The sequence below is a fragment of the Clupea harengus genome, chromosome 6 (genome assembly GCF_900700415.2).
Source record: "Clupea harengus chromosome 6, Ch_v2.0.2, whole genome shotgun sequence".
Classification (NCBI taxonomy): domain Eukaryota; kingdom Metazoa; phylum Chordata; class Actinopteri; order Clupeiformes; family Clupeidae; genus Clupea; species Clupea harengus.
Window position 1 is genome coordinate 21049514 of NC_045157.1, and position 27405 is coordinate 21076918.

At 42.6% G+C, this 27405-nt stretch overlaps 1 protein-coding gene across 1 annotated transcript in view; it reads left to right on the forward strand.

Moving 5' to 3' along the window:
- Positions 1-7831: 7831 nt before the first annotated feature.
- glceb (glucuronic acid epimerase b) overlaps positions 7832-27405 on the forward strand; it is a 38602-nt gene continuing 19028 nt past the window's right edge. Inside the window, exons 1-2 of the mRNA XM_012834739.3 lie at positions 7832-8042; positions 26944-27049. The gene's annotated coding sequence lies outside the window, so the exon portion shown is untranslated. The remainder of the gene's footprint in view (positions 8043-26943; positions 27050-27405) is intronic.

Sequence of the window (27405 nt, forward strand, 5' to 3'; positions counted from 1 at the left end):
AAATGTTGCTGAGCACAAGGACAGAGAGGGAGGAGACATTTGTCCTGCAGTAAGCTAGAGCCCTATTCATTATTCATGTTAATTGACTCTGGCAGTTTTAAGAACGGAGTGTTGTAATTCAATGCCTATGGATGGATATAAAGGGGAAACCACCTTTTAAAGTGTTTTATGTCACAAATATGCAAAAAAAACAACGTTTGGTGTTTAGTTTACATTGACATGACTGTCACATGCTGTAAAGCTGACATGCATGGACTCATGAAAGAATGTGAATGTTTTAATTTGTCAATGCTGATTTGTCTTTTTGTACTAATGCCTTAATTGCAGTTACGTTATGCAGTTACGTTATACTGTCCACGAATAGAGGATGTTATACATTCAACTTCATTGATATTAGACACAAAATGCAGCATGAATACAATCTGAATGTATTTGTTGGGTTTTGTATGGAGTTTAGGATTAGATTAGATAGTTCATTAGATTCAGTTCTTCATTTTTCCACCTATGACTCATCATCCTGCATTCATGATTTGGATCTATTTCTACAAAATAGGAGTTTTTCTTGTGCTTCTGTTTCAGCACACATACAAATACACACAGAGAGATTTTTAATATATTTTTTATTTCATCTTCCTTTCATCTAAAGTGATTCAGAACTCCCATCCAAACTCCTGCTGATGCCAGAAGAAGCAAATAACCCCAAGGCTACGGTTTTTGTATATTTGTTGGGAAAATGTTTGTTATTGAGAAGAATCATCTAACCACACAATAGTTTGAGCCCTGCTTTTAAAATTCAACACTTCAGGTTGATGCCGATCTGGTCTGACACCAAAACAGGATGTCTATGTGATGTTGTGGCCAATAAAATACAGGACACACACAGACTAAAGAAGTTAAGTTTGACTATGTCTATGCCCATTGCTTCTGTTTGTGTTCACCCCTGTGACTCACAAACATAAAGGAGCAGATGGAAGATGATGATCTGAGAGAAGTGTTGAGTGTAGACAGTCAATAAGGACATACACTAAAAGATGAGTTTTGGTACAGTCGGCCTACCTCTGCTTTGACAAATTAACATAGTCTCTTTATTTTACTTGTCGGGTATTATCAGATACGGTTCCTCATTGTTTCTCCTTTTTCTCTCTCAGTCACACAAACAGAGTGGTACACTAACTCATGCACATCTGTCTGAGATGCTGTTTTCCAGGACCACTCTCTCCGCTCAATGACACACCAACTCATGCATACACCTCCTATCCACCTATTCCTTTCTTGAATGTGATCTATCTACATTTCTGTTACGTAGATGGCATTCACAGGCAAAATGTCAGTATTGTGCGGATAGTAATCAGTCTCTCTTTTGTGACTGATATATCCGTCTCCTTTACCTCTGAAATCTGCAGCCACTTGCATCTAAACCTACACGATGCAGCACACAGTGTTTACCTTGTAATGATCAATAAACAAGTGTAATCGTACACCAGATAATAAATGTAATTAATGTTCTGATCACAAAAAAAATTAATAAACAAGTGTAGTCATTCCTGCTGTCCTACACAATGGTACTAGGATCTGGTATTAATTTCAATATGGTTTTGCCTCATTGAGGTTCCTTCAAACCTTGCTACCTGCCTAGTTTTAGCCTGTCCTCATACTTAGAGGCTAATCACATTGCAGCAGAGCAAAGGGTTAACATAATGACAACTCCTGTTCAGTAATCTGTGACAGCACAATCACAAAGGAAGCTCTCTATGCCATTATTGCAGGGTTGAATGACATGGGCTATGCAGACAGAACAGAAACTCAGAAACTATTGTTCCACAGTTACAGCAGATGAAAGCAGAACATAAGTCTGCTGGAGATTGTGTTTTGTTGCCTCCTGCACATGTAAAGGGTATAAAACAAAATATTCTGTATTATGCTCAATTCAGTCATCTGCAGTCGGTTAACATTATTCTTGAGATCAATTATGCTGTAAGCCAAAGCTCATAGGTTTAACTTTAATATTTGCTACTATAGAACACCGCAGCAAGCATCACAGCAATGAGACAGTCTGATGTTGTTGATCCAAGATGATCTAATACTGAGTTTAATATTTCTCCGTTATTTCTCTTGTAAGAGCAATATAGCTCATCATTTTCAGTGAAGTGTGAAATTCTTTGTCACAGGACTTTTCTCACATTGAATGCAATGTGAAGATAACACAAAGATGCACTCTCATGGTGTAAACAGATAAAAAATATATAGCCTGACATTCCACATTTCACTGTGTTCTTTTGGTTTTCGATTGGGTTGGTGGTGCTGCTGCTGAATGTCAATCAAAATCATATTGAATGTGATGGAAATAACTCAACAATGCCAGCAACAAAATTGCTCAAGATTCAAATAGGAAGTGCCAGGATAAGCATGGCTAGTTCGTAATCAAAATAAGTCAACCATACAGACCAAAAAAATCTACGTTTACAATATCTTGAGTCTTTTAGCTCAGGTTTCATAACCTTCTAACATAACTGATAAACTACAATAGAAATATCCACCATATCTGCCTAAGTTGACCATATAATACAGTAAAAACTGACACATAGTGTGGCAATGCCAGGTGATTTACACTGATTTAGTGTTTTTAATTTGTTTCCTTTCTTCCTATGTAGTAGGCCTACATGAACACTGTCGTACACTGCATAGATGTTCCCTTAACTGTTTGGAAATCACCTAAATAGATGAATATAAGGGAGGTAATGAACATTTTAATGTGTAATAAGATATATATAGCATGGGTTATTATGTCTACATAAGATACAAAAATGTAGCTTTGAACATGATCTAATAAGTTTAAATCTTAGGAGGACAAAGGTATGAGATAAAGACTGTGATAATGATTATTTCGTCAGAAGATTTTGGAGTATAACATTTTCATTTTGACACATCACATTGGACCATGCTATCTGGAATGTTTTAGTTTTCAGATATTACTAAACCGTCTCCTGTCTGTGGATTATGCTGTGTAGCTTAAACATTCCCCGCTGTTGCCACAACGCCTACCCGTTTGTATACTGAATTGCACAGCATTCTACTGTGAACTGTTAAAATTCCATCTACGGTACACCTTCATCCTTCACCCTTGTTGTTGTCTGTGAAACAAACAAAAGGGCTCCATTTGCATGCCCCAGATGAGAGGGCCCGTCTCCCCCCCCACCACCACCACCACCACCCTTCTCTGCAGCATGAAATGAAAGAGGAGACGGATACGCCAGCATTCCTCTGAGAGGCCTCCTCCCATTGGCAGGCCGTGCTGCGTGAGAGACGACTGATCTTTGGAGGAGGATGGGGCGTTTTGATGAGCTGCAGAGCAATCCTGGAGCTGCCACCACCCTCAGTCCCTCAGTCAACTCAGCCAGAGATTAATGGAGGTTCAGCCCTGTTTTAAATGCAGCTGGAATAAACACTCCTAACCTTTTGAGTAGGGCGAGGTGAAAGACAGAAAGAGAATGACTCTGCAGAGGCTTCTGGAAAAGGTTGGCAATTCCTTTGTGAGATTGCAAAAACCTTCTCTACCTAAGTTGGGGCCTGGCTTTAATTTGTATGTTAAAAAGTCAATGCCATGTTTTTTTGTCTCTGCGTTGTTTCACCTTCAAAATCATTTTTATTTGGTTTATTTGAAGTTTGCAAACATTTGAAATTAAGATGGAAAGTAGTTCATTATAAAATATGATTTTTTGATCCTCTCAGTCAGTCCCTTTTGCCGTACATCATGATTGTGTCTTATCCACTATGATGCTCCCCACAGTGTTTGTAGGGAAGGTACTTGTAAAGAGGCCTCACCGAGGGAGAGTGAGTGAGGCGTTGTAAATATTTATAAAGGCTATGCGCCGATGCTCTCTGCCTCTCTTGCAATGCTCTGCTTAAAGTACATTAACAAACACTGTAAGCACACCACATGAATATTTTATAACCTCAGAGGCCAGATAGGATAAAAGACAACAAAGGTTTGCAGCAAGAGCACACTGCAGCCCTGAAATCAATCAGCTGTCAGTTCCTGCAAGAAGACTACGTATCCACCCAGCCAAAAGGCAGTCCTGCTCTCTGACCAGAAATGCTGTAGTTGCATTCTTATATATGTGTTTTCTGGTGATAATATATAATAGGTGATTGATAAGTTCATGGCCTAAGGTAGAAGGTGATGAGTTGTATAGCTGCCATTACATGCAGGTGCAGTTCATCTCTTCGAGAAAGTTTGAGGTTATTAGCTTTTGTGATATTTCTGTTTCAGAACATTAAAAATTGCAAGTCAGCACTATGTAAGAAAATAGATAAAGTCGGCCTTTCGTGCAGTCATCTGCTACCTCGGTCTCAAGGCTTTATCACCCAAGGAGGTCCATGGTGGCAACATTAAGGGGGGGGGGGGTGCCCCTTCTAACAGCATAATCACTCAAAGAGTTGAACTACACATGACCTCTAACCGTTTGCAGTGCTGGCTGCGTCTACCAACATGGATGGGTCATGGTCACTACCAACACCACCACCATCCTTGGCAACAGTGACAGCTCACGGAACCCTGTTGGGCAGAAAAATAGCATCTTCAGACATGATAAATTCCATGAGTTGTTATAGAAACCGACGTGGTTGCGAGTCCACTCCGGGCAAAGCCCTTGCGACTGACGAGGTTGGCAACCGGCAATAAAGAGCCCTGGTCTTGGGGATCGGGCTGGCAGCAGAGATGCGGGGGTCCTTTTGGCCCTTTGGACCCATGGGCTGACAGTGACAGCATGGACGGGCTGACAGCAATGACGCGGAAGACCCTCTGCTAGTGGCGGTGACATGGAAGTAGCCAAATTAAAATGTTGTCTCTCATCTGCCAATCAAAAACTAATTGAAAGTAATCAAATGTAATAAGTTACATAACTTTGATCAAGTAACTGAAATAGTCACATTACTTTTTACAGGGTAATTAGTAATCTGTAACATATTACATTTCAAAAGTTACCTTCCCAACCCTGTTAACTTCGGCCTGGCTCTGCCCATTTAGTACATTTGACCACACCTTTCTGAAGCATTTATTTTTTGCAACAGTGCACATCCATCTCTAGTTTCCGCCTGCCATATTTTCTCTCAAACTAGAGGCCTTAGTGTTTAATGCAGTCCCTCTCAGTCCCAAAGAACTTTTAATGCGAATACTACCAAAGTCGAGAAAAGATACCTTTATCTTTTAAAGAGCTCACTAAGATTCAAGATGTACTTTGTCTAAGAGGGTTTCGTTTTAATGAAGTCCAGAACCAATTTTAGGAATGAAAGGTAGTATGCTCTATATGTAGTCACAGAAATCATATTTAAACTCAAGGTTATGCGGTAATTTAAATGTCTGGTGAAGGAGTTTTTAAGCAAAGGTTAGACACCAAAGTCAATCTGTCCTGTTCCATAAAGTACTCTCCAATACTCTCATTTGCTGCGTTGTTTCTGAAATAAGATTAATATCAGATACAGACAGCAACCCATTAAAGTAGTAAGCCCTGGTCTCCCTGCAACATGACAATGAGACACTACCATATAATACAAATAGCCAGGATCAAATGGACTTTTTTGGTCGAGTATGTTATTTCTTCCAGTTGGTGTTGGGTTAGTTAAGCTTTAAAGACCCAGAGAACACTGTGCCCCCCCCCACATTCATCCCTGTGGTTGTGACAGACACAATCACCATGATAGCATCAGCTGTCACTCCCAACTGTTTGCCTCATACGCTTTGCAGCTGAAGGGCATCTCAATCATCTCAAGACTTCAGACTTGAATTTGATAACACTCATTCGAAGAAACCAACAGTAAGAGGTCTAGCAATTGACTTGACAGTTTCTAAGGGTATGTATACAAAAACAGCTCATCAGTGCATCAGTATCATGCTACGCTTATGCCTACAAGCTTACCATAGAAACACAAAGTAGATCATTAAAGATGATTCCATTTAGAAGTAGCTTTTAGAATTGTGTTTGACATTTTTACTGAAATAATTGATGATTGTAAAACTTGTCATACTGCTTACAGATGAAATAGGAAACACACCAACAGGACTATATAGATCATAGAAAATGATATTTTTGTAATAATTCATCGCTGTATCTGATTCATAGATTTTTATCTTGTGTGCTTGTCATGAAAATTTCTGTTTCATTCATCTTGAAGGATCCCCGTGGACCATTTATCACATTGACAAATAGCATACAACAAAAAAAATCATGTAAGGTAGATCACTCACACTGAATTACATTTAAGGGTATTAATGCAATTCATTTTAATGCAATTTATTATTAGGGTATTTAAATGCTGTCTGACACTATCATAACCATTCATTACTGTCACTCTACTGTATATGGCCAGATGGTTAAAAACATGTTATCTTTGTTTGTGTGGAAAAAAACTATGTAAAGATATGCCTGAGGCCATGTGCTGTAATTAAATGCAGTGACCCTAATCTCAGTCACAAAGAGTTTCATTGGACCTCACCATGGAATGTTTAGCTATAATAGTGACTATTGTGGTTTAAATTTCAGTCACCCAGGAGATGACATTTCGGTATACAAGTATACAGTGGTCTAAATAGTGATCTAGATTTATTATGCCCTTTAGGTACCTGAAGATAAACAGCCCACAAGGTAATTTATTCTGCAACATCTGATGGACACCCCTCAAATTTGCTGTGTTATGAATGCAATGGTTGTTTTATACTTGAATCAGAACAGGCAGCAGACATCTTCTGAGCATCTGAATAGCCCTTCTTTGCGTGAGCTCAGAGTAGTCACCCACCATATTAGACCTGAACGGACTCAGACCTTCAGACTCGCCAACCATGGACAAAATTATTTGGGATTGGAACCATGACTTTGGGAGAAAGTTTGAATAGCATATGTCATAGCCTAAATGCGTAATTTCTGTGAGTATTATACCTTTCAAGCAAACTATAGATGAAACATGTGTCTCACGTGGTAGTTTTATAGTAATGCAGTGTATGTGTTTGAATGCAACTTTGTTTATGTTATGAAATATGGTTCAACTTCACATGCCAATCTGCCTGCCCTTACTCCCCATAAATTGTTGAGAGGCCTCAAGCACTGTCCAGAAGTTAAGGTAATTATTTACATATATTCATGCCATATACATTGCATCACTACATTGTGGTCAAACATTAAACACTGGAGCATTTGTGTGCAGGGCCTTTAGAGAACACTGGATATTTCCTTTAATGCAGTCGATTCAATTACAAATATCTTTAAGATACTTCTCTTTCCCCATTCTGAATGGAACTTTATCTATCCAACAAAGGATTTCTGAGACATTCATTCCTCCATATATATATAGTTAGCCCTACACAGAGGCAATTTCAACTTAAACCAAGTGTGACAAAGTGGTTATTGGAAGGCTACTAAAGGTTATTGGTAGTAACGCCTACTGTTGTAACCCTAATAAGCGAATTGACATGACAAAAGGCATGTGAATTGTGAGTGGATACATTTATCATAAATGAATATATACATTACGACAATGTATCCACAATAATTACTTGTCCCATGTATTATTACTTGAATGGAGGGTTTACATAAACGCATTTTACTTGTATAGGTCTATTGATGAAACCAATACATATTTAACATATACAAGTGAATGTCACAGTAGCCTACGTTTTAAAATATCCGAAATATCAACAATTAAACACCTCAACGTCAGAACACGTAGGCAAGCAGGATAGTGGCGAACGTGTGGGTATCTCGATGATGATTGGAAGATTCATTTCTTCCCTCGATCCCTCTGCAGTCTGACCAATCCCGCTGTTCTCGTATAATCTCGCGATTCTTAGACAGCATAGTTTGTTGCTTGCAATGTAAGTCTGCTCACACTGGTGTGAACTGAGATGTTGATGTAGCTACGAAGGCATTGGAACACCCATAGAACGAGACCACTGGCTTGATCTGTAGCAAATTCATCCCCACCTAAGCCTCCAGAGATTAAGATTTCTTCAGCAGCTCACATCAAAATTGCAGAAACTACATGCCGAACAGGTCAGTAAAAGTCTGTTTGCCCCCCTGGCTGAGAAATGCTAGCTAGCGATGTTAACATGTCGTCTCATTGCAGTCTTTGACTTGGCGTTCCTAGTCGGTAGCATTATCAAACATTGCTTGCTAACACTTGAAGTGGCCGGCAAATATGGATAACTCTTTAAAAACACATGCATGTGAAGTTGCTGTGTTGTTGCAGCGCACTCCTCCCAGTTATTTTCCTGTCGACACATAGTTGACGTTAAGAGGAGTTAAGTCAGGCTGTCCTTGCAACTGCTGTGGATGCTAGCCACGAAGTTATTAATCAGCTAACCTCAGCTCATGAACTAGAAGATGGGCGAAATTTGAGGTGAAAATGAATAACTTGCAGTACGCATAGTTAGAGAACGTAGTATTTAGAGTATTTAGCTCCAGCAGTCAAGCCAAACTGTAAGGCAGGTTAAGGGTAAACTAAGCTAACGTTAACGTTTTTTAATTGTTGATTTTGTTGAAGGTTGAGGTCTTCATTTTTGCTGGCTAAATTCAGTTACGATGTGACCTGAAAGTCAGATCTATCCTCAGTCCTCAACGTTATGTGGACACTGGCGATATAATCAATCGTATGAACTCAGTCATTCAGTATCGGATCTCTAAGTTAACTTAATTCCGTGTATTGCCCAGTGTACCACCATAAGACAAGGTATTATGTATTCATCCCTAAATGTGCAATCAGGGATGCCACCATATGTCATCTCCCTCGCTCGAGAACCAGTTCGATCATTATAGCCTTCGCCCTTTCACGATGTTTGATGATTTACATGGCTGTGAACCCCGCTGAACTGGATCATTTGTTAATGCAAATATTAATACTAGAAGGAAAGTGCGTAACTTTTCGGATGCTTTAACGTAGTCAGTTGGGCACTTTGCAGTATGGTTATAGCTTCCCGTGTTACCGATGTGGTGGAAATGTCCATTTCTATATTGTCTCTTATGATTTTAGAAGAAAAAAAATCGTATTTTCCAATAGCTATGCAATAGCACAACTTGTTGGGTACTGTGTGTCGCTGTGGACATAGCCTACTATATTCTACTGTTTCAATTTCAGATTTAAGTTTAACAATTTCCAGCTCAAACAACTACCTACCGATATGCCCTTCAAATATAATGTTCCCAAGCTAAGAAATATGTCTATTAAAGAACGTCAAGGGCCTATCATTTGAAATAAGTATTTGCGCTTTGGTCATGCAATACACGTTCTAGAAATCACATTTAGGTGAGGTAGATAGTTTCCGAAGACCATGCTGAATGAGAGAACACTGTATGATGAACCTGGATGAGGCACTCTGAATGATGTCAGCATTCAGATGTTAATGTTCCATAGACAGAAGATAGACATAGATTGCAGTTTTAGCCAAAATAGAAATTATACAACTCATTGATGGTGATTTGACACTTAGCCTATTGTTCAGTACTTAAGTATTGAAGTCAATAAAGGTTTGTAAAGTGACTCCTTTATTCTATTTTCACTGTGATGCATAGTTGCCCAGTGTCACTCCTGTAGGGTCCATAACAAAAGAAGACTCGTGAAAGACACCATCATTTACCTGCCTCTGAAAATGCTGTAGAATATACTATTCTGACTTATCACATGTATTAACTTGTGAATTATGCTTAAATCAAACTATTTAGTTGTATTAATTATAACAGAAAACAGCTAGTGTTAAGTTGCAGTACACTTGCCAAAGATTTTAACAGTTTCCGTGGGTTCCATCTTGATGGAGTCATGCAGCACTGCTGAATTATCAAGTAAGCATGAACTTAAAAGAGGTCTGGTATTTCCAACTGCTGCTCCTTAAAAGATCTTGCTCAGATTAGGGAGGCTGATGGGTTCCTCTCCAACCAGTGTTAATTTTGGCAGCTATTTTAGATTTAGTCTTAGTCTTAGTCTTTAGACGAAAATGCATATTAGTTTTAGTCACTTTTAGTCATTTTTATCCTGCTTAGTTTTAGTCTAGTTTTCGTCGACGAAAACTCAGAACATTTTAGTCTAGTTTTAGTCGACGAAGTCTCATTACATTTTAGTCTAGTTTTAGTCACATTAAACTAAAAGTTAAGTCCATCTTATAGTCACATTAAACTCCTTTCCATCCCTTCTCAGGCCCGGGGACCCCTTGTGTTGTGTCTACAACTGCATAATAGTCAAGCTTGCAGTACGTAAACTGTGGATGCAATTAGTCTCTAAGATACAGATCTCCTAGTATATGCCTACAGCTGAATTCCAATGAATTCAATGTAAATAATAATTTTAAGGCAATACTTAATTAACAGTATTATCATTAAAATATAAGAGAATATCAAGTCTAGATTTTGAAGATTCAAATGATCTGATAACACAATACAACTACTATGCCTACCTGGCCTTAGTTAAATCAACCACATATGAATTGCTGTGCAATCTGATAACCAACATACAGTATTTAGCTAGACGGATAGTTTGAGAGTTGAAAGTAGTGCCAATGATAATAACAATTGCATAAATAGACAAGGATATGTAAACCAATCACATATTCATTTATTTTTTCTTGATTAATGTCATGCGTGGCCTGTCCTATAGTCCATTCTGCAATGTGTTTACTACACTTGACAGAAAATAAAACACAATGCACCGCAATAACCGGAGAGAAACCTTGTGGCTTCAAAATAGGTGGGAAGAACACAACAAGAGGCACCTGAAAGCGCACAAGACAACCCTGCCATTTATGCCAAGGTAAGCATAGCTAAGTTATACTAGCTATCGATAACTAGCTAGTATAACTTAGCTATGCTACCTCATAGTTAGCCAACGTTAGCTAGCTAAAAGTTTTGGAACTCATTTGCCCAGCCAAACGGGAGGTTTCAATCGAAAATGACTAGCTAGTTATCCAAGCTGACACAACCTATACACTCGACTGCCCCTTTGAAGTTAACTTAACGTTGGCTAATATATTCGAATAACTAGTTAACATTAGCTAATTATCATTGACAGTTACTAGCTCATTTACCTTGGCATAAATGGCAGGGTTGTCTTGTGCGCTTTCAGGTGCCTCTTGTTGTGTTCTTCCCACCTATTTTGAAGCCACAAGGTTTCTCTCCGGTTATTGTGGTGCATTGTGCTTTATTTTCTGTCAAGTTATAATTAAAGACTGTCCAGATATCTATTCTTATTTGTCTTCCAGTACCGAGTGCTTGAACTTCAGCCATCAGAACGTTCAGCCATAGGGCGTCACTTGCATGTCTGGCCATCTCAGAGAGTGGAGGAGGGATAGATACAGGACCGGGCAACATTCAACCAATGATGTGCATACAAGTTTAGAAAAAAAAAACAAGTGTGACTTAGTCAACCACCAACATTTCGTCTCGTCTCGTCTCGTCTCGTCAACGAAAGTTAAAATAGATTTAGTCATAGTTTTTATTTATAAAGATCCGTTTTCGTCACGTCTTAGTCTCGTCTTAGTCACGGGAAAAAGGTCGTTAACGAATATTTTTCGTCATAGTTTTCGTCAACGAAATTAACACTGTCTCCAACTGAAGTTAACCAGGAAATTCTTTACGGGCTCATTTCCATCTGATTTAGCAAACAAGACTATCCTCCCACGGATTGACTGTGTATTTACGTCTGTGTACATTTCACACTAACCTCTCATCGGAAAAGCTAACCTCATGACTGCCACAGTGAATGGCCAAAACGCTCATTCCACTGGGATTTGAGGCACTAGGAGTACTTGTTGCCATTGCTGGCTTAACCCTAACACTGTTGTTCTTCTGTTAGCTCTCTCAAAGGCATGGTCATCAGGTTCATGGTTAACATTTATTTTGACATTATTGTGCAACTGATGGGTTATTTAACAAACTGGAAACACATTGTAGTTTGAAGATTGTCCCCAACAATGTTTCAGGAATTCAGAACAATGTTGTGTTGTTGGGCTATTAATGTTAGTTGCTATTTCAACACATTTATTTAATTTCCAGTCTACACAGAAATCCACCAGATAACCTTGATCTGTGTCACGTTATATATGTATATATATTTTTTACAAAAGTAGTGCTCTCTTGGCAATTGGAAGTATTTCTAACTGTAGCATTATAATGTAGATACTGAATCAGTTCCTTTTCCTTTCCTTTTGTAACTTTTTTGTATAACCATTTGAGACAGCTGGGGCGCACAGTGTGCTTTGATTAAGAGGCATATGATATTGCTATGGACTAATTACAATGGAAGGGACTTAGGGAGTTTCGATGGTGAATTTGGCAGCAGAGAGGTTTGGAGCACAAAGAAAGCTGGGGAGAAGCAGGGAGAGAGCAAATTAGCCCTCACTCTACCTGATAATGAGGCCTATTTTTAATACAGCACCCAACGTACTGGTAATGAGGTTTTGCAGTGCTGTGGAAAAGGAGAAATGTACTGCCTGCAGTGTTCATTTGTACACGTTGAAACTTTTGTGCTTCAGCACCCTGGTCTTCATTTGTACACGTTGAAACTTTTGTGTTTCAGCACCCCAAACAGATTGTTGTCCACAGTGCTCAGGGTTTGCCATCTGCACCCTGACGTGTTTACTCAACAGCGGATCGCTGCAGCCATTTTAAACGTGGCTGGACATGGCATTAGTGACTGGCAGAGTTGCGGTTTGTGGCTGTTTGTCAGCCCCACTTGTTCTTGCTGATTGACTTGCCTCATACAGCGGTTTTGTCTTTGCCGCTGTGTCTGGAGTGTAAAGCCAAGCCTCCCTGCGGAGACTTATAATAGCTTAATGTAGGAAGTCAGCCCCTTTTGGCTCATAGCTGGACACTTCCTGGAGCCCTCCAGTGCAAAAGTCACTATGGCAATTTGGATTGCTGTGATGGCCCGGACACTAGGATCACTGGCTAAGTAACAACGTCGCCAGGGCTCTGGACAGCGCTGATAATCTTGCTCAGTCACGTTCCTGACAACAGGGCTCCGTGGAGCTTTGAAGGCCAATATAAGCGTTTAGTTGTTGTAATATTTTTTTCTCTCTTAAGAACACACAAGTGCTGTGAATATAAAGCCGTCTAATGGATCTGGGGCCTTTAGGATCAATAAAACCTGTGGACAGCTGAAGTTTTATGGTGCCCTTGTAATCAATATGCTGACCATGTTGCAGGACAATGATCTGTGGAGGTTGAGTGAAGTTGACGATTGGTGGTGGGATAAGTGCTTGTATTCTTGGAGTTTTTGTCATGGGAGATATCTCATCATTGTTTGTGAGTTAATGCTGTTGCTATGGATTTTATTTTTCATGCCCAACATTTTTTTCAGAGCAGTGTTGGATTTATTTGAGTGGTTTGAATGCCCTGGTTGATCTCAGCACGCCATTGCACAATGGCCTTTCTGTAGGTTCTGCTGGCTGCAGGGGCATGCTGCCATCCTCCAGAGTGGAATGGCGTTGGGCGTGCTGGTACTGCCAGTAGTGGATCTCTCAGGAACGGGTTTGTTTTCCTCAGGGTCAAAGACAAATTGTTTTCTAAGAGATGGCAGTTTGTTGGCTCAAGGCATTGCGATCACATCCAAATGACCAAATGACAAACAGATATTGTGGACTGGGCTGCCCTGTTCTTGATCATAGGACTGTGAAATATCAAACCCACCAGCCCACCAGCAAGCATTCGGCTGGAAATGAAATGTTCGGGAGAGTGCAGTGGCGCAGATATCACATGGGCTTGTTTGTGTTTTTAATAAGCAATACGATTTTTACATATAAAAAAACCCAAGTACAAATATTGCATGGCCATTCCCTGCCTGAATATGTAGGCTGTTGTGATGCCCTATCGGTGCTGTGGAGCCGGTGGGGGTCTTTTGGCCCCAGAGGCCCTGAGGGATTGTTTGTCCTGGCTGTTGAGCCCCTCACTGTGTCATCCTCTGGGCACCTGTCTCCACGGCCCAGTTCACACGCCCATCATGGACACCAATAATAGGCTCGTATACTGTGCTCTATGCCCTTATTTCAATCCCAGAATGCAGAGTTTCACCAGCCTGCCAGAAAGCTGATCTTTTCACTGACACCCATGTCAAAGCACAAACACACTAGCCAATTCTGCTGTTGTCCTTTACTCTTCACTTTTTCATTATCTTTGGTTGTGAATAGCAAAAGAACAAATATATAATTTTTTCAAGCATTCTTGGAAACCAACTGCTGGTCAGACTTGCCAGCACTGTTCTGTAGCCCAGCTGGTGGTGACCAGACTTGGTGGAGGTACAGGGACTTCTGAAATGAATGGGCATCCTTTGCAAGCTTGCTGTCATCCCTGCTGTCTCGTGGTCTGCCAGACCTGGCCCCTCACCCACCCGTTCCAATCCAGGACTGAGGGTAAAGGGCCATTGGCAGCATTGAACACTGTTGTTCTTCTGTTAGATAGCATTCTAAAAGGCATGGTCATCAGGTTCAAAGGCAATGGATGATACTGGCATAATGTAGAGAATAGGGATGAAATGATTACCGGTTTCACTATAAGATTTTCGAAGGTTAATAATATTTCAAATTTGAATTATCATTAAAACCATGAGTTGAGTAGCATGCATTAAAAAACCCTTGTTAAATACTGTTCAGCATCAACCAAAGTTTGCAACAGTCTCTCAGCGGCAAGCGTGCAGGTGCAGCCTGCAACGAATGTGGGTTTGTTTAGTCAGTGAAAACATGGAGGCAGTGACAGCACTCCAGAGATTCTTAAGCCTAAAAAGACTAGGTCTGAAGTGTGATCATATGTTTTTTATGTGCTGAGGGGAACTATAGCAAACATTAATGAGCCTGGCAGTGAAATAACCCTACTGCAGGTGGTCAGAAACGTGGCTGTAACTAGCTTGCTATGCACACATTGCCAGTTACTAACCAAACCAAACAAAACTTACGGTGGTAGCAACACATAGAAGATCTATTAGGACATTTTAAAAGCGCATACAATTTGAAAGAATAGCAAGGGGTGGGTCTGGGACACCAGACACCACTGTTGAGCCTTCTGGAGGTGCAGTGGACCAAATTCATCGAAATGCTGATAAAGGAAGATGCCCACTTGACAACCCCTAACAAAATGCTCACAAAGGAGTTGTCGTTAAGTATCTGTATGATGGTTGTAGTGCACCCTGTTGTTATAATACTTAAGCTAGGTTGTTGGGTATGAATACTTGCATATGACAATGAGAGGTTGGCCGCTGTGGAATCAATAGCTTGCGGAATTAATCTTTTTCTGTGTATAATACATTTTTTTTTTTTTAAATGGAAATGCATTGTAGTTTTAAGATGCTATTTCTACACACATATTTAATTCCCAGTCTACAGATAAATCCACCAGATCTGCTTGATCTGTTACATCCCCCAAAAAAATGCTAATTACAAAAGTAGTGTTGACTTGGAAATTAGAATCCAGGACTGAGGCTATAGGGCCTTTGGCAGCATTGAAGTCCATTTGCTGTCTAGGCAGAGGAGCAGCCATTAAAGTGGGCCATTCTTTCCTTTGGCTTTCATGAGCCACTGGAGCCATCCTTCTTCCGCCCCCACCCCACCCCTTCCAAAACCACCGCCCCTCCGTCTCACCCTTTAATGCCCTAGTCTTTGGTGTGACTTGTCTGGTCTGGCTCTCAGTGGCCTCAGAGTGGTCTCAGAGTGGCCCCCTCCCCCTCTGGCTTGTGCCCCAAGTGTGGTAGAATGCCAGTGTTTGGTCAGGGGACCAGGAGGAATAGGGCAGGTGTGGTAGGTCCGCACTTGCCACTGGGCACTGCTGCCCTAACCCCCAGCCCACACTCACTGCTCTGGGCTGTCAGGGCTGATTATCTGGGATGTATTTTTTTTTTCCTCCCCAGTTGTCGTTTCATAGCAGTCAGGAATAAAGGCTTTAAATCACATGATTGCCCTTTTGCCTGCTCATGTGTCCCATGAACTGACTTTGCCTGCATAATCAAGCCTCGTGAGTTTGAGGCAGTAAAATGGTTCATTAGGGATTTTGAGTTTTATGCCCTTTCAGTCATGAACATTAGGCTCTATTTTCATTGATAGGCAGTGAACAAAGCAACGAGCAAAGCTTGCCGCACATGAGCTTATTTAATAACTTGGCAAAATCATTTAGCTAATTTGCTAATTGTTTTTACCATGAGCAAGGGTCTAAGCACAAACATGGGTGGGTCAGCGCTGTGCTCCCACATGCCACGTGATGGCTTTGGTTAATGCGCGACGGACATTGCTCGTTGCTCTGCTCATTGCCCGTCAATTGAATGAGGGCCCATTGTGTTGAGACATTTTAGGATGGTCTAATGCTTTTTCTGACTAAACATTTCTACTTTCTGTGTCATTGCCACTACTGACTGCACAAAGGCGTTAAGCAGCCGGTATGGTTGACGCATAGGTCATTGCACACGCCAACAGTGATGTCAACTCAGCGCCAAAACCTTCTATCCCGGTGTTTGGTCGACATGTGAGTTGCTGCAGTCTTCTTCTAAATGATAGGTGTCGCTGCCGAGAAAAATGCCATCTACACTGCTGGAAAGTCAATTGTGCTGAATTACAGCAAAGTGGGATATACATGACAGTAAAAGCTGGAAGCAGCAATGAGAAAAGGTAATGTGCCAAATAGAGCACAGTGAAATAGACTGTCTGACATGACCCTTAAACTGGATCACTTGTATTCATGTGTGGATTAAACTGGGCGAGTCCTAAATGTTTTATTCCTAGTCACCAGTAAAACTAGCCTGTTACCTAACTGCAGGTTAATGGAAATTGTCTCAACTGCATTGGAACAGTGTTTTTTTTTCCCCCTAGCGATTTTCATCAGGAAAAACACGTTACGTTTGGCACAGCCTACATGCAAAGTTTTGACCCACAGGTCCCCGTCTGGCAAGACTATAATGTTAGGAAACCACACAAACGTTTGTACAGTTGTTGCAGTAATCTCCCTATGTGATATTTGGGTACTATGCACATTGAGGGGTCATCGAGATGCACAGATACGATTCCATCTCCTTCATTCTGCATACGCGCCAGCCGTTTGCAACAGGTTACAAAAATCGGGAGGTGTGCGACCAGCCAAAATGACACCAAAGCACACCACGCACCAGCAGAAATGGCGAAATTTTCAGCGTGCGCCACCATGCGCAAGGATGAGAACGGCATGTATCAATTTAGCTTTAGTGTATGTAATGGCGATGTATTTACTGCAGTGTATCTAAGTCAGTGTGAGGAATTGATCAAGCCTTAGGACTGGGTGGAATAATTCTGAAGAAGGTTCGTCTTTCAGACAGCAAGGTTTAGTGTGGCAATGGTGTAGTGAAATGTCCTGAGGCAGCCATTTTTCCTCTTTTAGGGAGCTTAAAATATCCTCCATTTTCTCTGGAATGATGTCTTGGTTAATCATTTTAATAGCCTCCTTACAAGTAAGTGCCTGGAGTTCTCCAGTGTAACAAACCAGAGGTTTCTCCTCCTACGAGGATGCCCCGAGTGACATACTCTCTCACACACACACACACACACACACACACACACACACACACACACACACAAAACATGCACTATTAGGATTGTAAATCCACTCTTTTCCCTAAAGGAGGTGTAAAATCTGGCACAAAGGCCCTTTTTGTCTTTTTGCTGTCAGTGTGAGGGTAGGTAGTCAGATTTTATGGGGGCTGTTTGAGATGAGGCTGGAGAGCCTTCCAACAGGCAGCTCCTTCATAATCACACTCCCCCTGTCCTGCCTTCACAATGGCCCTCTCGTCTACTGCCTTTGTGTCTCTCAGGCTCCACAGACTGATGAAGTACTCAGGGGTCAAGAAAGCCTTCGTTTGTCACTTTGCATCGCACAAAGGGCAAGAATTGGATCTCTGGCTGCTCTGTGCTTACCTTCTTGTCTTTTTCTTCTTTTTCGTCCTTCCTCAAAATGTGGGACATATCTCCAGAACATTCTGCTCTTATACTGTGTAGGTACATTATCCTTGTAATTCCTTGTACACAGTCACTGTCATACACATTCACACACACACACACACACACACACACACACACACACACACACACACACACACCCAAGGAAACAAACACTTGCACACCCCCTTGCCAGGGTGTGAAGTCAGTCTCCTTCTTTTCACGGCTCAACAGCTTTGCACTGCATTAACCCTGTCACCACAGTAGAATGTGCAGAGCTTAAGCGAGTTAGCCACAGCTAGGCTAAACTGACTTCTCTTATTTGTTGCCTTTGGATTGCGCCACTCTACCCAGTCGCATTTCCATCCAGGAAGGTAACAAGGAAGGTACTGTGACGTCAAAACTGAACAATGGAAGTAGATTCTCCTTTAAAGTTTCAAGGGCGTTCGGTCATGCTTGTGTTCTGTCAGCTATAGTTATTAAGTCTGGGGGAGGCCTGGTGGAAAGTTTGACAGGCTGAAGTAAAACCATGATGGGAGAGAGTGATGCAGCTCGCCTGCTCGTCTCTGGTTGTTTCTCCTGCAGCTGCTCTGGCTCATTGGTACAGAAAGATGGATAGAGAGAGTGAGAGTGTCATTGCTTCTGTTTACTGCCCACCCTGACAACTTCCAGTTAGGGTCTTCACAGCTACAGCCAACTACGCAAGCAGCTCCCTCATCATCCCAAACCACCCACCTCTCTAGCCCCCCAAGACGATGACAAAGTCCTCGGCCATCTGCTTATTGTACAAAAGCAGATTTCAGTCCCTTTGGATTGCTGGGTGAAGTTTCCATGAAAAACAGGTTTAATATGCTTTCAGTTATAAGGGTGAACATCAAAGGATGCTGGAAGAGGTCTTTGAACAAAGGTCTCCCTGGAATAGCGATGTTAATATCATGTTTGTTTATCTCTCCGATTGCAGGGAGGTGCTGATGGCTGTTTTGCCTGCTGAGTTTAAAGAGACACACACTTTTTTAGTTGCTGTTGTTTACAAAACCTGTCCTTATCATCTAGCTAGATTGAAGTGCTCCTCTATATCATTTTTGCTTCAGAACACCCTAATTATGCTCCCTTACAGCCACCCTTATTACACTTAGGCCACTACACCCAGGCACTTTGTGTGAGAGCCAAAGTGGTGTTTACGCAGAAACTAGACACACACACACACACACACACACACGTGATGTGCTGCCTCACTCTAGTAGCCACAGGCCTCTACTCCCTGGAACATTCTGGAGCGTTGGCTATGGCTGTGGTGGGCTGTGCTGTGTTCCCTCCAGTCTCCCAGGCCCTCAGAAGCATGCTGAAGCCTCTAAGAGGATTTGTAGTGATGCCGGTGCCAGGTGTGGCAGGTCATGAGAGGTTTTTGAGGGGTCAGCATGTGGACGTTTTTTTTTTTCGTCCACTAATCGCCCAAGCCAGTTATATGGATCACCCAAATGACTCCGGGCGCTCAGAAATAATTATATATTTATGTGTCCTCACTTCACCTCCTTTTTGATCTAGATTCTGAATATTCATGAATGTAAAGACATGATTATTAATGATCTGTAAACCTTCGCTAGCTGGAGAGAGAGAGAGAGAAAAAAACCCACCATACTTCTCGAGTTGACTAGGATTTGGATTAGATGCTCCGCAGAGTCAGGATGTGTTGCAGTGTTTTGGCCACTGTTTCTCCATTAGTGTGTGTGCATCTCTGCGTTTGCTGCCAGTCAAGTGTGGCTTGTGAAAACCTGCCATATGCTATAAACAGACTCCCTGACTGACTTGAAATATTACCGGTCCTTCGTGTGTGTATGCGTGCTGTCTTGTCTTTTAATGAGCACCTACACTGTGAAATCAGGTGTAGAGTGAGTCAGATTGTTATAAATTCTTTTTTTTTTTTTCTCTCTCTTTTGGTGTGAGTGACCCTATCCCTTTAGCATGGGCTGCTGTGTAAATAGACTCCTCCTCACCAGCAAGGTCATTCTTCTGGCCTTCCCTCTTGTCCTTGTCCAGCCTTCAAACACCCAGCCTCACTCATTGAGTTGAATGGAACGGCCCCACCAGGCCGCCTCTCCATGGAGTCTGTTTTGAGAAGCGCCCCTTTGATTAGCATTTCCTATGAAAGCGATCCACAATTGGCCATATAAGCAGTTTCTTTTTGAGGAGTTTTTGTTAGATAAATGCCATCCTTTTCTAAAGGGACGGAAAGAGACTGGCTTAGCTGCTTGGCAGCCTTGCTTAATACTGTGTGTGTGTGTGTGAGAAACAGTTTTTCTTGAAGCTGAAATCAAACGGCATCAATTTTTCAAACCATAGGGTTTACATTACCGAGGACTGCTGGGGTTGTTCGTTCGATACACATTATTACCTGTCACCATACACTTGTTTTTGAGCAATAAAAGCCTTGAGGAAGAGAAATATTCCCACCTCTCTGGCTGTTATTGAAAGAGTTCAACATAAATCAGGTTGTTGAGATGTGTTAAGGGATGCCGGGCCTTCAGTTGATGGGTAGAGGGCTTTGTCCCCTGTGAGAACTTAAAAGGGCACACAAATCTCAAGACTCTTCTTTCAACCTACCATTGTTTTTGATTACCAACCTGCTGCCCGAAGGGAAGTTGCAGATAGGGTACATTTTCGCATGCGTTTCATAAGCCATAACTCCTAAAACCGAGCCGATTGTGTTCAGAGAAAAAACAAAGAATTCGTATTCAGGTAGTTGGATTACAGTTTTTGAATGTGCTGCATTGTTTTTACGTCTTCTTCCCCCGGGTGATCGTTGATGGGTTGATTGTCGGAAGCTTGCAGGGTGTTTTCTCTGTTCAACAGATGAAAAAGACCCCAGTCACAGAACGCGGCGTGAATTTTTCATTCCAGGCACACGTTGAGACACAGATCATCGTTGTCAGGCAGTGGATTTCAAACCCGTGTGAAGTGATGGATGTCCTGAAAAGCCTCCTCATGTTCTACTTTCCCTCTTCCTCCTCTTCTCTCTCGCTCTCTCTCTCACTCTCTCTCTACCTCTCTCTCTCTCTCTCTCTCTCTCTGTTTGTCTCTGGGTCCCTCTCTCCGTCTTTCTGTCCTTTCTCTGCCTGCTTCTTGCTTCTCTCGCTCTCTCTCTTTTCCTCCAAGTTTGAATCATAAATCCTGATATGAAAGGGAAGACTTTGATTAGTGAATAATATCTTCTGCATATGCACAGCTCAGATATGAGCAAGGGGGGGGGGGGGGATACCGCCCCCCCCCTCCTCAAAGCCTTCTTTTCTCTCCCGCCTTTATACACTCTCGCTGTCACGTCAGCCTTCTCACAGAGATAGTGTGATATCACCCGCCTTTTTTTTTTTTTAAGCACTTCTCTTTCAAATCCTTTTGATTTCACGGGTAGCTGTTTAATATTCCAAACTCTTTAGCATCTTTTCAAAAACCAACAAGGTGCCAGAGATGTGGGGCTTGTCTTTATCTCCAGACAGCTGAGTTAGACCCGCTGCCTCTTGGGCCCAGTACAAGGGTTGTACACTTGAAAAGCCTTTTCTCTCTTAGAGAACTGTGTTTGTCTGTTTTTCTCTCTCTCTCTCTCTCTCTCTCTCTCTCTCTCCCTTACTCTTCCCTCACTCTCTGTCTTTTTTTTTCTCTTTCTTCCTTGTCTGTCTGTCTGTCTCTGTCCACTATCTGTGCTCTCTATGTTTGTCTTTCATCATGTGGTGTTTGTTGGCAACACAACAGGAGCAACTCCACTGCAAACAGCTAACTCCCAATCCCCCGCCCCCGACAACATGGAAAGGATGCACACAGCAGTGTCTCCGTCCGTGCCAATTAACCCTCCTCACGAGCAGTCAAATGCGACGGTCGTCTGACGTTCGTCTGACGTTCGTCCGACGTTCGTCCACTCATCGCCTGGGCTCCGCGCCCCAGCTCGGATCATAATTATTAGAATTAGAATTTACATCTGTGAAGAAGGCTGTCCCAGCCCCCCTCCCTCTGCGTAGCTTTGAAGGGCTTGAAGCCTTCTCCCTGCTCCCTGCATCAGGGTGGTTGTATGCAAGCAGGGCGAATGTAGCTCAGCTTTCAACATCAGAAAGAAGAAAGGAGAAAGTTTCTCTTTAAAGTAGCCTAGCTTCAGGCTGGCCAGGATGGACTGTTTGGCCTACTCAGGCTCCATCGGAGCCAGTCTTTCACAGTTGTTGAAATTTGTTTTGACATTGCATTGTTAATTTTCCTTTTCTTTCTTTTTTCTATCTCTCTCTTTTCTGGCTTTTGAAGCGTGGATATTTTTGTCTCCTTCGTTTTTCAGCTTGCCCCATCTGTTATTGAATTGGGGTTTATTGAATTTGTAAAAATTTTATGAATGACCTTTTTAGAAAAAGAAAATATATAAAACATATGTTCATGTGAAGATAAACCAGTTTTAACTCTATAGCTCTAAACATTTGGAGCCACTAGAAGGCTATGTGAGTCATCGAGGCAGGATTGGAAAGAAGGACAGGGAGTGACTAGTGAAAGAAAGAAAGAAAGAAAGAAATGGAGAGAAAAGAGCGAATGACGATGACTACAGCTGCTCCAGCCTTGGTGTAATCCTCTGAGGCGTCGACATCTCTCCTATCTGCTCTCATGAAGGAGGAGGCAACCCCGAATGTATGCAAAGCCTCCCAGAGAGAAGATGTGGGGGGGGGGAAAAGGAAGGAGAGGAAGAAAAGAAGGAGAAGTGCATGGGTATTTAGCCTGCAACCTATATCACTGAGAGGTTGTGACAGCCGTGACTCATCTCAGAGTTCACATGGTGCCAGTGTGGCGCTGCCTTTGTCTGTGAAATCCACTGTGGCCGCGGCGAGTACCGGGTTCGCTGTGGGAACGCTGAGGATCGGCTCTGGCGACACCGCTCTGCCGGAACTGAAGCAATCCGAGCCCAAATTCCTACAGAATTCCCCCCAGTTGTCTGTGACTGTGCGGAGAGAAAGAATCAGAGATATGAAGTCACGCTGCTGGACTGTAACAGAAGAAGTCATCAGCACCCCCTCCTCCTTGAAAATGGCCTCCAAGCTCTCGCCTGTGCCGCTCTACTCCACATAAAGATGTTCTCAGGTCTCCTCTCACCCCGGCTGTATTTCTGACAGACTGCCATGAATCAGGAATGAGAAGACTAGCATTTCCCCCTCTTTCAAGCGTGCATGTATTATTTAGCCTGTGCAGAATGGAAATTAACTGAGGAGACTCTTTTCTTTGCTGTCTTTATTCAGATGCCAGACATTGTTCTCTGCAGACCCGGCCTCCAGCTCCTCCTGGTCAGCAAGTTTCCCACAATCCCCCGGCATGGTGGGGGTCTGCCTTTTTGTCTGCCTCGTTGCCCTGATGGCTGTCTTTGCTTGTTGCATCCTATGCATTTGCACTTTTACATTAAAAGGATTACAGGATCAGAATCCACTGTCCACTGTCCACTTAACCCTGGGTGCATCGTATCGTCATCCAACCTTTCGGGCCTCTTTTATGGTTGAGCGATCGGAAGCCCTTTTTTGGACTGGAAACCCTTTCTAAACCCAGAAAGCAACAGCATGCCCTATTGAGTGTCCTCATGGAAAATGAGTTTACTAATATGAGCACTTAGTCTCTGTCCTTTCTTGACCTGTGTCTCTGTCTGTCACTTGCTCTTTCTCTCACTGTGTACTTGCGGTCTTTGTGATGACCGTCTCTTCCTGTACTGCACAGTGTAGAGTGTGCTTTTTGGATTCATATTTCAAGGACGTATATCTAGAAATTACGCCAGTAATGATTATTTCCAGCGCCATATTCAAAGCCGTGGTAATATAATCTTCCAACATGAATAAAACATTTGTTCCAAACCGTGAGCAGATGACCTGCTGCTATTTTAGACTGAAGATATTGTACTGCATGAAAGACCCAGAGAGAGAGAGAGAGAGAGCCTGAAGGCTCGGGTTGGTCTTGGTAAATTGCCTCTCCTTTTCAACATTTTTCATGACTACATATCCTTGCTTCTGGCTCTCATTTCTGCCCTCTTTCTCTCTCGCCCAAGCCTGAGGTTTGCAGAACACGCCCTTAGCGTCTTCTCCTCTGGGCTGGGCTGGGCTGGATGTCGGATGATGCGAAAGAAAGGATCATTACTGCAGTGTTCCTCCAGTGGAACATGCTCTGGCTTTAATTATACCTCTGCTTTCTTTCACTCGTCCACCCCCTTGCTCTTTATCCCTCTTTCTTTCTTTCTTCCATTCTTTCTTTCTCTTTCCTTTCACTCTCTCCTTGGTCCTTATTCCTCCCTCTGTAGATGACTTCTTTCAACTCTTTTTGCCAACCTTTTCGCTCTCCTCTACTGTGGGCCCTACTTTCTGTGTGTGTGTGTGTGTGTGTGTGTGTGCGCATCGCGGCAGCGCATCTGGTCTTAAGGTCTTGCTGTAGTGCAGATGCACATTCCAGGGAGAGTACTGCCCTTAGGGAGGGACACGCTAGCACAGCACTGGCGAGTGTGAGCTGCTGCTGCTGCACTCCAGACTCTGCTCTGCTCCGACTTGTCCAGGTGCGGATGCAGCATGTTCTTTTCTTCCCCTGGAAAACAGGTCGCAGACTGTGGAATGTAGGACAAGTATTCTTACCTGTCAAGTAGGCGAGGTAGGTAGGTTAATTTTAAAAGGGATTTTGGTTGAACTGTCCATTTTTGGTGAAGTGATCTCGAACAAACTTTTCAAGTTTGTGTGTGTGTGTCTCTCTGTGTGTCTCTCTGGGTGTGTCTCTGTGTGTGTCTCTCTGATTTTCTCTCTCTGTGTTTGTGTGTGTGTTCATGTGAGCAGACTTCGTATTCAGTATTTCTTGAAGCAGCTTCCAGATCATCTCCATGTCCACACTGTGCTCCACACTCTGTGGTCAGGACTGCATCTCTCTGTAGCTCACACACCACCTCAGTTCCCCGCACTGCAATGAAGGAATGAGCTTTAGCAAAGCCCTGCATGATCTGCTGGAGACAGCTGGGGCGATTGAAAATCCTGTTTAATGTCACGCTGCTTGGGTTTGTTGCCCCCCCACCCCTCCCTTGCTGGAAGTAAGAAGGGCTTAGCTAAGTGCAACCTGAAGGAATTGCTAAATAGCCTGGGTTTCTTTGCCCAGCTGTGAACATTTTGGTGATAAAGCAGACATGTCAATGGAGGCTGTTTTTAGCAACAGTGCTTCCAGCAGTCAGGCTGGGGTCAGTGAGGTGGGAACTGACTTGCTGCTCCGGTTACATTCACTCTGCTGGAGGTGAAGGAAACATGGTTTCATGGAGATATCTAACAGTATTGAAATAACTTTTCATAACAATATAGTAATTAGCTGTCTGGTGGTAATGAACTGTAAATGCTTGTTATGCTTGTTCATTTTTCTGTCATCTCTACCAATTGAGCTTTAGGATATTCGTCTGGCAGATTACAAATTTGGGTTTTTTTTTTGGGGGGTGGGGGGTTGTGTCCCAGTAAAAAAATCCCTAAGACCTGATTTCATATTTCACGTGTGTCAGGGGTCATTTAGAGAGGGAATGCATTTCAGTGTTTGATGGAATGATACTAAGGAGTGTTTCTTAACGAGCAGTCAAACCAGCATCGCTTCACAACTGTCGAGTCCATCGGTACAACTGGGATCAGCGCTTCAGTCAGTCTCACGTAACCTCCTTGGAGGGCTGAAGCAGCGCTAGCTCAGCTATCTGTGTGATCACACATCGCTCAAAGCATTTGACGGAAAGTTATAAACTTTCTAATACCTGATTTAAGTGCTTTGTCAATAGGCCAATTTTTAGAAGATCGATACTCTCTTTACCCGTTGATTTAACACCCCCTTTAATTTAACAGCCCTCTGCTCGAGAGCTGGGCGAATGTTATATGGTGAAGATTTATGGCGGGGTGATGGGTCCCAGTCACTCCACACACATTTCTCGTGATTGATTGTCAGTACATTAATGACCCAGTGGTTGGAGCAGCAGTAAATTCGTCATGCATGCAATTACAAATATGTATTTGTTTTTCCGCCGTCGCTTACAGACCATTTAAAGCCTTTAAGTCGATTGGTTTTCATGTTAAATATGCCTCAGTCCTGGTCAAAAATGGGTCTTGGCAATCACTTGGGCTACTTTTTTTCTTCAAAAATGTTGCCAGCCTCCACTCTGTGACGGTGAAGAAAAGAGAGCGTGGGTGAGCATCTGGCTGGGCAATCAGTCATGATTTACTGAATGTCAGTACACATCCAGGCATGTTTAGTGTGGCACCTTTTAAAACCAGGCATAAAAAGAATGCACTGTGGTCCAGCTATGTGAAATCACCGTAGGCAAGGGTATAGCATACAGTGCTAGCATCCCCTGAGGAGTCACACACCTAGGTCCAGGAGAAGATCGGTTACTGTTGTGACAAGCCCAGGCAGTGCAACATACCTGTGGTGACAGATGTCAATGGTGGTGTGGAAAATGAAATTGATGGCTTTGCTGGCTAAGTAAATGTGCCACTCCACTGGGTGTTTCACTTCAAGTGGATGCTGAAGGGTCGGGAAAAACATAGTTACTTTCTTCTCCAAGTTCTATAAAGTGTCTGTATAAGCTGTATGGTCTGAGCCCCACACTCCAAGAAAAACCTAGTTGGAATCTTCTGATCGTCTGTTATTTTTTTTTTCTCCTCATCTTTTTTGTTGAGTAGGAGGATTTAGTTGATGACCGACACAGATAAGTCAGCCTCAAGATGATACGCCCTCCGCAGATCTGGCCAAAGCCGTTCCTGCCCACACTCATAGATCAGGGATTTGGACCAGAGCCTTCTCGCTCTCCCCTGCGGACGCTCCTCCCTTTTCCATTCTCTCACTTCCTTGAGCCCATTCACCTGCTTTTATGGCCATATCCTGTTTTCCAGCTCTGAACTCTCTTCTACACAGAGCCACAGCAATGATTCATTGTCAGACAATAGACTCTTTTCAGGGCAAGACTCCCCTGAGCTTATCGTGATCATTCACTGGTCTGAACTCCATCTCTCTCTTTCTTTTAAATCAAACAGTGAGTTGGGTTGTTGAGAGGACATGCTGATGAACTAGTCTCGACGTCGGACAGACGGGCAGACGTGATGAGAGGACTCACAAGCGTTTTCTGGTGAATGGATCAGGGTGAGTACACAACTTCATTTCTGATCTGAAAAAAAAAAAAAGCATGGCATCGATAATAGGCCGGGGCTCTCTAATCTTAATTGAATCAGTGTAGCTGTGACTGCTTAACCTAAGCCATCTTTAACCACTCACATTGATGGAATAGGGGAAGGAGGAGCCCTCTCTGCCAGAACTTTTTTTTTTTTGTCAGTTCATTAGCTATATGTGTAATTTTAGGCCACGGGCCATGATCAGAGCTTAATCCCTGTGGCCTTGCAATTTACACAGGACTCGACAAACGCATCGTCTTTCATGAAGAGGCCAGGCGCTGATCAGGCCGCGTCATATGTTCAGAGGCTTTAGAGAACATTTCGTGC